General features: G+C 39.1%; 1 protein-coding gene across 4 annotated transcripts in view; it reads right to left on the bottom strand.

Annotated features, from left to right (window-relative positions):
- The window catches only part of TENM1 (teneurin transmembrane protein 1), a 1,047,296-nt gene extending 1,042,308 nt beyond the window's left edge, over positions 1-4,988 (bottom strand). For all 4 annotated transcript variants that reach the window (XM_082262885.1, XM_082262886.1, XM_082262887.1 and 1 more), the window contains exon 1: positions 4,547-4,988. The gene's annotated coding sequence lies outside the window, so the exon portion shown is untranslated. The remainder of the gene's footprint in view (positions 1-4,546) is intronic.
- Positions 4,989-16,728: the final 11,740 nt, after the last annotated feature.

The raw sequence follows: 16,728 nt of genomic DNA, 5'->3' as shown, positions 1-16,728 counted from the left end.
GTGGGGCTTCCGATCTCTGATGGACTTTTTTTTTTTTTTGTTTATTTTATATTATTGAGAATGCAACAGGTGGTGCTACAATGTCGGAGGGAGCTATCATAACTATATACATTTTACTATCTTTAATGTTACTACATGTAATAGTATTATTAGCTTGTGATGGGTATTTAGATTGTAATTTCATATACATGAAAGACCATACAAACGCAAAGATTATTTGGTTCTAACACCTATATCGCCTGTTGCGTGGCACATTGCAGTATGTATATATTGGTATTTAGAGTTCATTACATCTTGGAAATGACACAAAGTCATGTTTTTTTTTGGTTGTGTAGCATTACACGGTCTTCGGCTTTGATAGCATTGCAGCCATTCACAAGGTATTGCTGCAGCAAATCTCATGCAACTAAGCCCAGTGATGGAAAGATGGATCCTTTTCACAGCAGTCTGTCACTTCCACTCTGTTGCTCCATAAGAAGATGCAGCAGCTTGTATCTGCACTGCAGCCTATGGCGCTGCAGTGGTAATGTTTATATGAACAATTTGCTAATTTGGAAATTGCTTGGAGGACCTGTATTGATTTCCAGGTATGCTTTCTCCATATAGCTTGACAAGTGCTTTCTTATTCATGTTGATTATTCAAAGAAAAGAATCCTAATGCGTGACAATATCTATATTAGCTGCCCTATAGACATGGAACTTGTTGTAGCAGATAACTAAGCCATAAAGAATGTCATTATTGAATTTATATGGATCAGTCAAACATGTCCATCGCTGTAAGTGCATTGCCCTGTCTGCATGAAAAGTTTTAGTAATGTTGCACAACAGAGCTAAAGTAACCTGGAATACATGTAAGGGGAATTAAAATGCAGTGCTGGCAATAGTTTTTATTTACAAAATGAAGGAACTTAAAATAGCCAATTATTTTCCACTGTTAATCAAATGACAACAATCAGGGAACTGATAGCTCATTGCCAATTAATTGCTATGGGCTACAGCGATTTGCTCATTGATTTTAGCATGTTTAAATAGGTCCAAATGTAACTAGGTATGTCAGAAGGCCAATTTCTGACCTTAATTTCTGACTATACTCATGCTCACCTTGCACAAAAGTCATAAAGCACTTAATCATAGAATAAATACTTATTTTATGTATCCTTATACACAAAAGCTGTGTTTGCACTCTTACATTCACATCAAAATGAATAATATAATATAGCAGCGCAGATAATCTGTTGATGTGTCACAAAGTTGAGAATTTATTAGGTTTGCAAAAATGATGCTGCAATTTATTACAAACTGTTAGACTATGGAAACCAGCTTGCATTATTATCTAGTTTCAAAGGAGAATTAGTAAAAAAAAAAAGTGAGCGTCTAAATATTTCCATAATTCTCCAATGCAATGTGTGAAAAATCTTATGGTAATGATGATACTTGGTATGGAGAAGGCTTAGTAATTCTTAAAAGAGCTGAGTTTTATATTCAGAATGACAACTGAAGACATACCGGGGATTAGTTAATAGGGCAGCAAAAACAGCCATGGTGAGATGTTCTCTCTCTCTCTCTCGCTCATTAGTTTAAAGAAGTTAGCTGAATTTTAGATATGTTTTTCTATGGGTTTCTGCACCCCGTATACTCTCACAACTCTTTATAGACCAAATGGCCTCCTAAAAGTGACCTATCTACTGACAGTGTTAACAAAATGTAAGATAAAAAAATGTTGGCATGGGTATCTTGTTTACTAACTAAAAGAAATGAGAACTAAAATAAGCATCAGTAACAGCTAGACCTATAATCCAAATAACTATATAAGCTTTATAACTGCATGTGTTTCATGTGACATTAACCCATTCTAGGCATTATATAATGCTAGTATAAGAAAGAAAATGGCTTATTGACTTTGTCCGTATATTATCTATCTTTTTTTTAGTCCACTGATGCCTGAGTAGAAATGTTTATTCATAAAGCTAAAAGAAGTCTGAGTTGACTGCGTTATTTATGACTTCTCAGGGTATTTATTCCATTTGGTGGGCAAGAAGTAGTTAATCTCTTCCAGGCTCACAGCTGGTGCAAAGGAACAAAATAAATATATAAACAAGGAATTGTATGTATAGGCAGCACTCTACTCGTGCAGACTTCAATGTAATCCTTGCAGGACAAACCGTAAATATACTGCATTTCAAATAATCAGCCCTTCTATATTTGCTGCTGTTAACTGCTTTTTATTGAGGTTATGACTAATTAAGTAAGATATATGATTGCATGAAAGAGCTTCTTGTGGGGGGTTGCAAAAAGGTGTGACAAGCAATATTATTTGTGTCTGCATATTTTCCCTTAAAGCTCCTACTTTCACAAACGCTTTCAAAGAGGCTGATATGAAAAAAAAACAAAGATGACAATGTACATCTATTGATCATAGAAAGTAAATAAGTAGAGACTGTGGATGTTCAGTGTGTTGACGTTCAAAGGAGGAACTAGGACTGCTGAAGCATATACAGACGCTGGTGTATTCCTACTACCCGCAAAGACAGATATACTACAATAATCACAGGATTCAGTATAAGAGTCCTCGTCTTTCACTGGCTAAGGACACAGCATAGCATTTAAAGTAATTGCTTAAGGAAGGGACTGCTACCTTACCAAGTTACATATATTGTAGTGTTTTTTACTTTAAACCATCTTTATCAACTAAACTACACACATATATATGTATCTATCTATCTATCTATACATATATATATTTTTTTAAATATATATGTATTTTTATATCTATCTATCTATCTATCTATCTATCTATCTATCTATCTATCTATCTATCTATCTATCTATCTATCTATCTATCTATCTATCTATAAAACTATATATATATATATATATATATACACGTATATATAACTATATATAACTATATATATATATATATATATATATATATATATATATATATATATATATATATATATATATATAGTTATATATATATATATATATAGATGTTATGTATAGTTATATATATATATATATAGTTATATATATATACGTGCGTATATACGTGCGTATATATATATATATATATATATATATATAGTTATATATACGTGTGTATATATATATATATATATATATATATATATATATATATATATATATATATATATATATAGATGTTATGTATAGTTATATATATATATAGTTATATATATATACGTGCGTATATATATATATATATATATATATATATATATATATATATATATATATATATACACACGTATATATAACTATATATATATATATATATATATATATATATATATATATATATATATATATATATATATATATATATATATACACGTATATATAACTATATATATATATATATATATATATATATATATATATATATATATATATATATATGCATATACATATAAATATATATATATAAATATATATATATTCCCGAAAGAGAGTGATACAAGCAAAGGCCGTATGACATAAAGTATCATAACACAGCTGCAGACTAGGAAATAAGATACAAGGTTAAGCATTTAGTCAGTTGCATTTAGGTTAAAGGATATGCCTCCTCCTCTGGGATGTCCCTGCCATTGGACTGTCATATCCAGTGTAGTTTTGGCCTGCAATGTAGTGAAAGCGTTAAGCACACCTTCTTTTTGCTCCAGCAAGGCTTACTCACTAAATGATTTTGTTTACACCATTTTCTTTAAGCAGAACGCCGCATAACATCCCATCTTGCACCCTTGTTAGCGCCGGTCCCTCTTCAGCCATAATGGCAATTTCTAAAAAATCTTGTCCCTGTGCCATAAACACTGACATTTTAATTGGATGTGACTTGACTGTTACTTACACGCGCTGAGCTTTCTAGGACCACACGCCTTTCGCATTGCAAGCTCTTCCTTCCAATAACTTTAGTTTGTGCTCCCTGACAATGTGGCTGATGGGGCTCCCCTATTTTCAGCTGTTTAGCCCCCCCCCCCCCTTCTAGTTAACAGTAGATCACCAAACTGACAATTTGATAGCAGACTTACTGAAAACAAGCAATAGGCACCAAAACCAATATATAATATGACTAAATAACTTGCAAGACTAAATGGTAACAGCATTACAGATAAAGAATGAGGAGAGCAGCTTTCTATTATGCAGAAATGGTTTGCTTATCTCATTTTTTTGCCACCAGTGACAAATATATGAAATATGTGGCTATGAAAACCTACTATGCACCCAGTTTTATATAGAGAGTGTGCATACATGTACATGCATCCCAAGCAGAAAATGATGATAATACTAAAGATAATAAAGATAATAATGCCTGGGCTGGCTGCTCTTTAGGTTTTCCATAGGAGGATGCCCAATGTGGATATAGTGCGCTGTCCACTTGTTAGAGTGCTGAATCCCGACATCTCCCAGCGATCTCAGCCTCATTCATTGAGGAGTAACAGAGCATGTTATCCTCACGTGCCTTACCTGTGTCCTCCCCATCCAATCTAAAGACACAGCCTAGGAACACCGCAGGCGAACCTACCTATTGAGTGGGAACTTTCAGCAGCCCCGATCCTCCAGGCTGATTGTCTTGGCTCCTCTGTACAGGTCTTGCCATAGCCTAGCACTGGGTGCCCTTGCCTGACCGCAGGCGATAAATCCACCTTGAATTGCCTTCTTCTCTGTCACATTCAGTGGCAGTTGATGGCAGCAGGCTGACAATGACAGTTGAAGAAGGGTTTAGCCGGCGATCATCTCCTTCCTCCAGCCCAGCTAGGACGATCTCCTAAGGCTCCGGTGCTACAAACAGGCGTTCACCATCCACGGCGACTGAGGACTGTACCACGATCGCTGGGGAAAGGGGTGGGATCGCACGTCGGTTCGGCTGTAAGAGCATTGGAAGCTGCCATCAGATGTCCATGGAGCTGGCTGGGCTGAGAGCAGACACCATCCTCTCCTCTTCTCTCACTGCTGCCGCTAGTGCTGACACACAGGCTGAGCTGGGAGGAGGAGGAGGGATGAACTATGGACTGCTGACTACATTCTCCTCTCCTAATATACACTCTGTGCCTGCTGCCTGCTGCCTGCCTGCCCTGGCATCCTCTAAGCATGCCTAGGAAACCTACACACATTCATACTAAGTATAGAGCATTGCATGGAAGGCAAATCAAATCTGAAAGATGCACACAAGGAAATGACAGGGTTAAATTACTAATATCTTCAATTCTGCTAAAATGCTGATCACAGCCAACTCTTTCATCCCCATCATCCATGATCCTTGTGAATTCACATCTCTACAAGTAGCTGAATCTATTTGGGAAGTGCAAATGCTGGCTTTGTATGCAGATTTGGCTACTGAAATTTAGAAGTAGCAAGGGTTTATAGAGCCTTAATTAAAGCTTTTAAAAATGACAATTAAAAAAAAACCAGTTAGATGACTGTAATCTTTCTTCAGACAAAGAATTCAAATAGGGTTTATATAGGAACCTTATTAATCCGAGGTCACTGCTGTAACAGTTTCATTTGGCTCTAGTTGACCCAATAGCTGCAATTAGAACATAACCTCTTCATGGACAATCATCAGAGCACAGAATGTAACTCTAAGCTGTCGTTTCTTTTATTAAAATAAATAAATAAATAAATAAATAAATAAATATATATATATATATATATATATATATATATATATATATATATATATTCCTGATGGAACTACATAAAGTGATCCGTGAGTAATGAATATGTTTTTTTTCAACATGTAGAGGCCCCTTGCTTAGCAGGGAGACAGTTAAATCCTTGATAGTGTATGCCTGCATTCTTTATAGCCCCGAACTAATATATTAGTGACATTTTCATCTGCATGTGAATATACATTTTAATACTTTACAGCACTATGTATATCGTATACCTTATAATATATACTGTACTGTATATATATATATATATTTATATATATATATATATACCATATAATATATACTGTACTGTATATATATATATATATATACCATATAATATATACTGTACTGTACATATATGAACATATATATATATATATATATATATATATATATATATATATATATATATGTACTGTATATTTATGTATATGCTGGTGCAATAATCATTCTTTGTTTATGAAACCACTAACAGCTTTAGAACCGGTTCACACTACTGCGGGTGCTCTGATCGCATGTAATTCGGAGCGCACTGCTCCTTCATTACATGCAATCTCCTGTGCGGATGCGAGTTCAGCCATACACTTTGTATGGCTGAATTTGCAGCGCATCCACAGCAAACTCGCACATGAGGCATTTTTTGAGCCGCCACAGAATCGGATCGCACAGTGGTTCACACTTGTGCGATCTGATTCTGTGCGAACTTGCCGATCGCACTGTGATATGCGATCAAACTGGGGGTGTCGTTATCATTTAATTGACACCCCCTGCGTATCGCATATGGCAGTGTGAACTGCCAGATGTGCGGATGCGATGCGGGATCACGCTGCATATTCGCAGCGTTCCCGCATCGCACAAATGTGAACCGAGCCTTATATTTAAGATTGTAAACTCCAACGTGCAGGGCCCTCTGATTCCTCCTGTATTGAAACTTATTGTAACTGTACTGTAAAGCGCTACGCAAACTGTTGGCACTATATAAAACCTGTATAATAATAATAATAACAATTTAAGTCAATATCATAGATGGAAAATTTGGTAGGATTACCTTATTAGTGACGTTTAAACTGTTCAACAGAGTTGAGCTGAGGCCTCGCAGCACCCCTTTTGCAAAGTGAAAAAAAAAAACAAAAAAAATTGCAAAGAATTCTATACACACTTTATATAAATTGCTAAATAAGCATTTACATTGATTGTGAACAAGATGGATTCTCTGCCTTTGGGCTTATCTTGACATGGGAGGGGGTTACTAAGAAGTCCTAAAAATATATATGAAACCACAAGTTAAGAACACAAAAAAAGTTGGAATTCTTTTAAATCTCTTTTACTGCTTACCTATATATACACATAAGAATACATTGCAAATGTATACCTAAGATATATTACATAATACATATGCAGAAGCAGAATAGAGAACAGCTTATAGGAAATGGGAAGTGTAGAAGTGCCAACGCAAACTATAAGGCCCCATGCACACAGGGCATTTTTGCAGCTGCTGTTAGGAGCGTCAGACGTTTTTTTTTTTTTGCAGCTTAAAAACGCCCCTCCATGTTATTCTATGGCCTCATGCACACACAGGCTTTTAGGAGCTCCAAGTGGCATAGGCGTTTTTAAGCTGCAAAAAAACCCCAGGGCCAGTGCTTTCAGGAGCAGTAGCGTTAAGCTGTAAAAACGCCCAACGCTGCTAAACGCGGCTTAACGCTGTATATCGGCTTTTAGCAGCGTCAGGCGTTTTTTTAAAATGTGAAAAATGTTATTGTTCACAAATAGAAGAGGGTTGTGTTTATTTAAAAACGCTGCTAAGCGCCGATGTGCCTAAACACGCATTAACGCCAATGCGAAATGCTGCTAAAGGCGCGTTTGTGACGCCGCTTTTTCCTGGCGTCAGAAATAGCTTTGCAGCTCGTTTTTTCTGATGCCCTTTGTGCGTGTGGCCTTAGGAGTTCCTGCAAAAAACTGATGAGAATGATTGCTCTTGGGACATTGTTGTTGTGATTTTACTAACGGGCATCTCTCATTCTATGCTGTTCTTAATAATAAAATAGATAATTTGTGCAAAAAGAAAAGATTCGAGTCACTTTTTTTAAACTGGTCCCTTTGTGTACTTTTCCTATAGGTTTAGATGATCAAGGCCATTACATACAGTATGCTGTCAGAAATGCATATAATGGTCTAATTCAGAATCTGAAAAAAAAAAACAATTCTTGCTAATGGTGACAAACAGAGATAAAAAACAATTTCTTAATGTCCAAAGTACTATGATATAGATGCAGTGGCTTCATTTCATTTGGCTTTTTCCTTTTATTTTCACCTGGTGATTGTGCTACTAACACTCTTTCTGTCATAGGGTGACAACACTCAATCACTGTACTGTATCTTTGGACTACAAACACCTTTATCTCTTCTCTTCTCCATATCATAAAATGATATACAGGGCAGCTCACTGCAGCATCACTGGATATACAGGGCAGCTCACTTGGTTCTTGGCGCAATCAATCAAATCTAGTGAGAAGGGAGCAGCGAACAGGGCAATTCATGGCCGTGTCTGCCTATAGACACACACAGCCTGGCTCGGGAGAAAGCCCACAGCATCTGCCCCCATAGCAAGCAACTTCCATGGCATGTGGTTTGCTATGGGGGCAGACAGAGAAGAGGAGGTGCAGAGAGCATTAGTGAGGGACCCCAGAAGAGGAGGTTTGGGGTCACTCTATGCAATACCATTGCTCTGATCAGTTACGTATCTCCTGTCTGTTTTTTTAGAAAAAAATAGTTCAGTAAAACTTTAAGATCTGAAAGCAATAGTGGTCTTCTCATTGACACAGTAGTCTATATCACTGGTCATCAACTAGAGGTCTGTAGACCATTGATGGTCCTTGAGAAAATTTTGGTGGCGCTGAAATCAAACTGTGGGAGGGATCACGGAACTTGATCCTGGATAAGAAGGTGAGATCCAAAGATGAGTCTGTGTAAGGCAACAGTGTGATGCAGAGTGCATGGGGGGGGGATGGGGAGCAGAGAGTTTGAGCATTGTGTGTATAGGGCAGCAGTGCGTTGCAAGGAGAGGGGGCAAAAAGCCAGATTATTGTGTATATAAGGTATGTAAAATTCATGTTAGTGGTCCGTAGGAATCAAAATTGTGAGTTTAGTGGTCCGTGAGGTCCAAAAGTTTGGTGGTCTAAACCACCTCTGAGTTCTCCTTGGACGATGTTTATAATAAAGAATGCTATTACAAGCAGAACTCAGAGGTGGTTTAGATTACTGTATCAGTGAAAAGGATGCTATTGCTTCCAGACCTTAAATTGGCTACATGGCTGTTATGGTTTTAGGAGCTTTTGTCTTTATGATTTGAGGAGGAGTTAATATTATAAGCTATATTTTATATGCACTACAAACATGCCTAACATTTTATTTATGATGGAGGGTATGTAAATTTGTTGTCTATACACTTTGAGGGAAGCAAGGGTAGATATGCTGGTAAAGAGAACATCCTAATTCCTTTATGTATAGTTATTTGTAGGTGTTATATCTTATGCATTGTTTGGTGGTGGGATCGGCATTCTAACCGGATAAAAAAAGTATGGGTTAGAAGATAAAAGCCAGCAATAGGACTGTATTTACTAATGTGTTTATGTAGATACAGAACATAGCATGTCTAATTTGACTTTGGTGATTGATGTAGGTAAACCCTAATTATTCTTGATGCTGCATCTACATGCAAAATCCCATGTATAATATAGTATTGTATGTCAGTTGTAATGCATTGTTCCCAAATTCAGCTGGAAACTTTAAATAACTTAATCGATACTCAGAGATCTTGGACTATGCCCTCAACAACAATGCATTGGCTATTGTTAATCAGTGGAAAATCAATAAAACCAGCAAGGTAATTAACTATCAGGTTATTTAACAATATTCAGAATAGAATGTGGGTTTGCTTGTAGACAGCAACAATCTTTCTATATTTTCTTCCTGTCTTTAATAGAAAACTATAGTATTTTTAGAGTTTAACTAACTACTTATGTGAATGTGATCTGCTTAATGTATACGCTTATCAGTACATATTAAAGCCCCCTAAGCAATGCTAAATACACAATTGAACTACATTTAGGGGAGCTTTCATACCTGGCAAAGGATGTACTGTATATTTCTGTCTTTTCAATCCTGAGGATCTAAAGGAGGGGATATCGAGTACAATCTCAGTATTTGCAGATGATACTAAACTAGGCTTGCCAATATCTTCTATGCAGGATGTGGAAACCTTGCAAGCGGACCTGAACAAAATAACAGGGTGGGCAACTACATGGCAGATGAGGTTTAATGTTGAAAAATGTAAAGTAATGCACCTGGGGCCAGAAACCAGAAAGCAAACTACTCACTAGGGGGGGAACCTCTGGGTGAGTCTAGGATGGAAAAGGACTTGGGGGTACTGGTAGACAACAGGCTTGGCAGTGGCATGCAATGCCAAGCCGCCGCAAGCAAAGCCAACAGAATACTGGGATGTATAAAAAAGGGGATTCACTCCAGAAATAAAGAGATTATTCTCCCACTCTACAAGACTCTGGTCCTGCCACATCTGGAGTATGCTGTCCAGTTCTGGGCACCGGTCCTCAGGAAGGATGTGCTGGAACTGGAGAAAGTCCAGAGAAGGGCAACAAAAATGATTAGGGGAATGGAGGACATCAGCTATGAGGAAAGACTACAAGCACTGAACCTTTTCTCTCTGGAGAAGAGACGATTGAGGGGGGATATGATATCAATGTACAAATACTGTACTGGCGACCCTAGCATAAGGAACAAACTATTCAGAGAAAGGAGATACAATAAGACACGTGGCCACTCACTAAAACTAGAGGAAAGGCGGTTTAACCTTAAAGTGCGTAAGGGGTTCTTCACTGTAAGAGCGGTAAGGATGTGGAATTCTCTTCCACAAGCAGTAGTATCAGCAGGGAGCATTGATAGTTTCAAAAAACTATTAGATGGGCACCTTGGAGACCACAACATACAGGGGTATACAATGTACAGTTAAAAGCAAACACACACACACATCATAGGTTGATGGACTGATGTCTTTTTTCAACCTCACTAACTATGTAACACAGCCCTGTCAGATAGCACAGCTAGGCTGATGACCTGACTTTACTCTGCTGCAGGTGATCAGCACAGCTAGGTTGCTTCTTTACTTCCAGCCTATGACTGAATAGTGAAGAGACAGCAACACACTTATAAGGTCATCTCCCTGCTCCCTTCTGCAATCAGCATGTTCCTTGTTGTCAGCAATGAATGTAGGTCACTTGATTGGCTCCAATTGCTGCCCTTTCCTCTCCCAATCGATCTAAAATAATTTTAATATCAAAACATTTATTTATTTTTTGCTATCCACCTATAATTTAACTTTAATACTTTAAAACTATTGTTTCTGTAAATAGTCTGCAAATAAATATGTATATCTGGCCACCACTAGTCAGATTACATGTTTTTTTAAATTAGTTAAATAAATCTGCACTGCAGGTGGATATAAATGACAAAAAATAATGTGGTTGTGTATTCATTAATATATCCATAAAAGTCATTTTACCTCTTCCCACCCACCCCAGAATTTATTTAACTGGGCTATTATACTGGGTGAGGGGATCTGCCAAATCATGTGGCCAATGTGATTGGCTGTCACAGTGGTCACATGATTGGGAGCTGGTCCCACTGGTTCCCAAAATTAGTACAGACGAAGAGCTCTCTTTGACAGCTCATTCTCTGTGCAAGGAGCACGCAGCAAAGGTTGTTCTCAGCACAGAAACCTGTTCCACCCAAAGATGCATATGTGTGGCGAGTGGATTTTAAAGTCCATACTCTGTGCTGCCACACATATGGGTTAAATGAGCAGCAAGATGTTAAACTCTGTTTATTAAACACAGTTTAACATAATTATAAAAGTGTATATATGTTCATAATTGTAATTACAGTATTTGTTTAAAAAAATCTAGTTTTTCATAAAATAAACACCCTGAAAATGGACTTACTTTTTGTTTATTTATTACGTTTCAATAATTATATTGAATTTTAACACAGGAAAGATACAAAAGGATAAGAAAACATTGGAACTTTCTGTTGTACATTAGGACAGATAACAGAGGGTCGCCTATGAGTACAATTGGCAAAACAAGAGTAATAGGTAAACTTGTACAGTGAATGCAGTACTAGTGCCAAACTTACAGGCAGAGAGTTGCCTTCCACCTCAAGACATCCCAACTGGGAGCAAGCTGTATCCTAAGGAAGAAGGCAACACCATCAGCCTTCAAATTACCATTAAAAGTCTTTCTTTAAATTGAGCAGAAGGTAATACAAATTCAAATACCATGGGATGGGTATACCCTTAAAAAGACTGACAGACTAAAAAAAAAAAAAATTATAACGGAAGTACAGAAAGCTAGATTAGAGACAAATGAAAACTCTAACAGGTGAATAGTGTTGTTAGCTAATTAAATAACATTATGTGTCAGCCCTAAAATCTAAAGGGAATATTGTGCTTGAAAAACTCATACAATTACGACCAAAACACCAGACAAAAGTGTTTGAAAAGATGAGATGGAAAAAGAAAACGGGATAAAGGAAGATTAAACCAAGAGCGTACAAGAGAAGAGGAGTGAGGCAACGAGGAGGTGCAAAGGTCGAGGCTCGATTTGACAGATTACAAAGGCTGTTGTATGTAGGTAGTCCACGGATCTCAAACTGTGTCAAATTTTTCTGTAGTGGCCTGGAGAATACTAACCATCTTTTCCTGAATTATTATCCAGGATATTTTCTGTTTAGCTGCAGCAAAGGATACAGTCAGATGTTTCCATGCTCGGGCTACCACAATTTTGGCACCCATTAGTAGAAAATAAAGCAGTTTCTGGGTGGGTCTCAGACAACTAACCAGACTACTATGTAACAGGGTTAACTCAGCTGTTTTTGGCTAAGCCAAACCCGTTGCTTTACACAGCAAACAAAGGATCCTGTTCCAGAAGCCCCTAATTTTAGGGAATTCCCACCATGTATGGAAGAAGGTCCCCATGAGCCAGCAGCCTCAAAACATAGTGGGGACGTGCCTAAAAAAATCTTGGCCAGGGGGGGAGGAAACACGATACCAGCATGTAAATACTTTTACACTTGCTTCAATGAGAGACACATTTACTATTCCCTTAAAAGACTTCTTGAATTGTGAGAACCCTGTGTCAGCATTTCAGTCTATTTGACATCCTGTTCTCATGCATAAGGCGGCTTAACAGGGCTCTCCACCAGTGAGGCATAGATCATGGCTATTCCACCCCTCTGATCCATGAACCCTGAGCACCACTTTTCAAAAGCAGTAATTCTCGGTGGGTCAGGGTTTCGAGACCCAAATGGAAAGAATGAAGTGCAAAATTTGGTGCAAATGGAGTCTTTCAGAAGGAGACCTATCCAGTTTACTGATGCAGTGGCTCACTGTAAGGGGTCCCATAGAGAATATGAAATGACCAATCCTGAACAGACCTTTATTTGTCCACCGCTGAAATGTTCAAATATCCTGGTCTGGAGGGAATCTGGGATTATGGAAGAGGTGCGCTAAAGGGCGTAAATCAGAGTTCAGAAAAGAGGGTTTATAGAGGGAGTCGCAAAGGGCCATTGAATGTGAGAGAGTGGGAGCCATAATTGGAGACTTATTTTTAGAGGGGACCCAAATTAGGTAGTCTATGGTGTGCATAGGGACTGCCAGTTTCTTTATTTCAACCTAGTCTGGTCTACCTCCCTGAGAATAAATTACAGAGAACCGTGCTAATTGGGCTGCTTGAAAGGCAATCCCAGACCACCTTGAGTACATCTTCTAAATAGCACACTTTTAGGGCAACGAAAGCCTTTGTTACCCTAGAGAAAACAAATTATCTGGCACGGCAACTTTAGCAGATTTGATTTCAGGATAGGGATAGGGAGGAAACAAAAGAAGTGTAATATCCTTGGTAGAAGGATCATTTTAATAAAGTTTACCCCACCCAGCCAGGACAGATTCCACCCCCCCCCCCCTCCAGCTGGTAAGGTCTGCCCTCAATGTTTTATACATGGGGGGGTAGTTAGCGTTATAAAGTTGGTCAGTACTGGGTGCCAAGTTGACACCCAAGTAGGGAATCAACATAGAGTCCCAAACAAACGGAAAATTACTTTTAAGTCGCTCCACTAAGGGGTCGGAAGTGGTGATATTTATTGCCGCAGATTTGGCCATATTAACTCTAAGTCTGTAAACACAAAACAAAATCACTCAACACACAGCCATTAATGTCTAAACCGCTGGCAACAAAAGTGAGTACACCCCCTAGTGGAAATGTCTAAATTGGGCCCAAAGTGTCAATATTTTATGTGGCCACTTTTATTTTACCAGCACTGCCTTAACCCTATTGGGCATGGAGTTCACCAGAGCTTCACAGGTTGCCACTGGAGTCCTCTTCTACTCCTCCATGATGACATCACAGAGCTGGTGGATGTTAGAGACCTTGCGCTCCTCCACTATCAGTTTGAGGATGCCCCACAGATGCTCAATAGGGTTAAGTTCTGGAGACATGCTTGGCCAGTCCATCACCTTTACCCTCAGCTTCTTTAGCAAGGCAGTGATTGTCCTGGAGGTGTGTTTGGGGTTATCATGTTGGAATCTTGCCCTGCAGCCCAATCTATGAAGGGAGGGGATCATGCTCTGCTTCAGTATGTCACAGTACATGTTGGCATTCATGGTTCCTTCAATAAACTGTAGCTCCCCAGTGCCGACAGCAATCATGTAGCCCCAGACACTCCCAGCACCATGCTTGACTGTAGGCACTCCCATCACCATGCTTGACTGTAGGCAAGACACACTTGTCTTTGTACTCCTCATCTGGTTGCCGCCACACACGCTTAACACCATCTGAACCAAATAAGTTTATCTTGGCCTCATCAGACCACAGGATTTGGTTCCAGTAATCAATGTCCTCAGTTCCTTTCTTAAGCAAACTATTTGTGGGCTTTCTTCTGCAACATCTTTAGAAGAGGCTTCCGTCTGGGACAACAAACCAATTAGACGCAGTGTGCGGCATATGGTCTGAGCACTGAGAGGCTGACCCCCCACCCCATCAATCTCTGCAGCAATGCTGGCAGAACTCATACGTCTATTTCCCAAAGACAACCTCTGGATATAATGCTGAGCATGTGCACTCAACTTCTTTGGTTGAGCATGGTGAGGCCTGTTCTGAGTGGAACCTGTCCTGTTAAACCGCTGTATGGTCTTGGCTACCGTGCTGCAGCTCAGTTTCAGGGTCTTGGCAATCTTCTTATAGCCTAGGCCATCTTTATGTAGAGCAACAATTATTTTTTTCAGATCCTCAGAGAGTTCTCTGCCATGAGGTGCTATGTTGAGTGAGAGCGATAACACCAAATTTAACACACCTGCTCCCCATTCACACCTAAGACCTTGTAACACTAACTGTCACATGACACCGGGGGGGGTGGCTGGTTGGGCCCAATTTGGACATTTTCACTTAGGGTTGTACTGACTTTTGTTGCCAGCGATTTAGACATTAATGGCTGTGTGCTGAGTTATTTTGAGGGAGCAGGAAATTTACACTGTTATGCAGGCTGTACACTCACTACTTTACAAAGTGTAATTTCTTCAGTGTTGTCACATGAAAAGATATAATAAAATATTTACAAAAATGTGAGGGGTGTATTTACTTTTGTGAGATACTGTAAATGTGTACAGGGCACCATCTAAGGACCCTTATAGGAGGATGTATCTGCCCTCTGGATCTCTGATTTCCTCTGTTGGTGAGAAGGTGGTGTTTTGGAGAAGAATATCCCCACCCTTTTAGTCTTATCTTCCGCATTCACAATGTAAAATTGAGGGTATTTAGAGTGGATAAATTTGGGGTTATATTGTTTGGTGAAATGGGATTCTTGTAAGAGGAACACTTCCATCTGTTGGGAGTGCATGTGTTGAAAGTATTTTTGGCGTTTCAGGGGAGAAATCAGTCCCTGGACATTATGGTAAAATACTTGGATGGGTGGGAAGTTTCCTTTAAGTGGAGCCATGAATCAGAGGGTAGGATATGTGTCACTGAGTAGAGACCTGCCTTCCATCGGATGTACCCAGGTGGGAACCACTGCAGCTGAAATGAAGAAAGACCAACTCCTTTGAGCCACACTCCCATGAAGCTCCTGCGGTGCCTGTAAAAGTAAAAAGAAGTGAGAAGAAAAGGGAGAGGACAAGGGAGAGACCCAAAAAGGTAAGGGTACTGAGAGGGCCACAAACAAACTCCATTGTAGACCCCCCTAGGACCTGGGAGATAGGAACAGTCTTACCTGCTCCCTCTCTAACATGTTAAGACAAAACTATCCACCTATGAGGCAGACTAACATCCGCCGCCACGTGGATCAACAATTGACATGTAGAAACAAAGGAAGGAGCATGACGTCCGCTCAGCCTGACCAACCACCTATTTCAGCTAAACTCAGGGGGAGGGAGTATCTATGGCTAACAAATTGTTGATGTGAGTATGGGGAACCCCCCCCTACCAACTCCCAGGGGATGTCCAAAGCTCAAGAGGACCCAAGAGGAAAGAAAAATCCCCATCTGGGATACCATCCTCCCCCCAAGCCCCCATGGCAGAGGATCTGCATTAACTTTCAAAAGAGAAAAAAGAAAGCAAAAAACAACCCCCCCAACCCCCCCCCCCCATAAACCAGGGAAAATCCACGGCTGGGAAGGCCCATTAAGGAAAGGAGAAAATGCGGCCATCCACCAGAACCCCTTTCCCAAGCCACCCCAGGCATAGATAAAATGAAACCATAATGCAACCAATGGTAACAATAAAATGATCAGAAACAGAATAGAGACCACTAGGGTGAACTGGGGCCCCATTTTGGTATCCATACCCAACAGACCCAGATAAAAATTCGTATTTCCTTAAGGAACTGTCAATCAGACAAAAAGGGCTAAAGTTCCCTAGAAAATGGGAGACGAAGTGCAAAAAGGGAAAAAGGAACACAAGGAGAAAGGAATACTGATCGTCATGGA

This window comes from Pelophylax lessonae (assembly GCF_965119305.1).
Source record: "Pelophylax lessonae genome assembly, chromosome: 7".
NCBI lineage: Eukaryota > Metazoa > Chordata > Amphibia > Anura > Ranidae > Pelophylax > Pelophylax lessonae.
The sequence above is the reverse complement of the archived record's forward strand: the minus strand, read 5'-3'. Positions and strand labels throughout refer to the sequence as shown.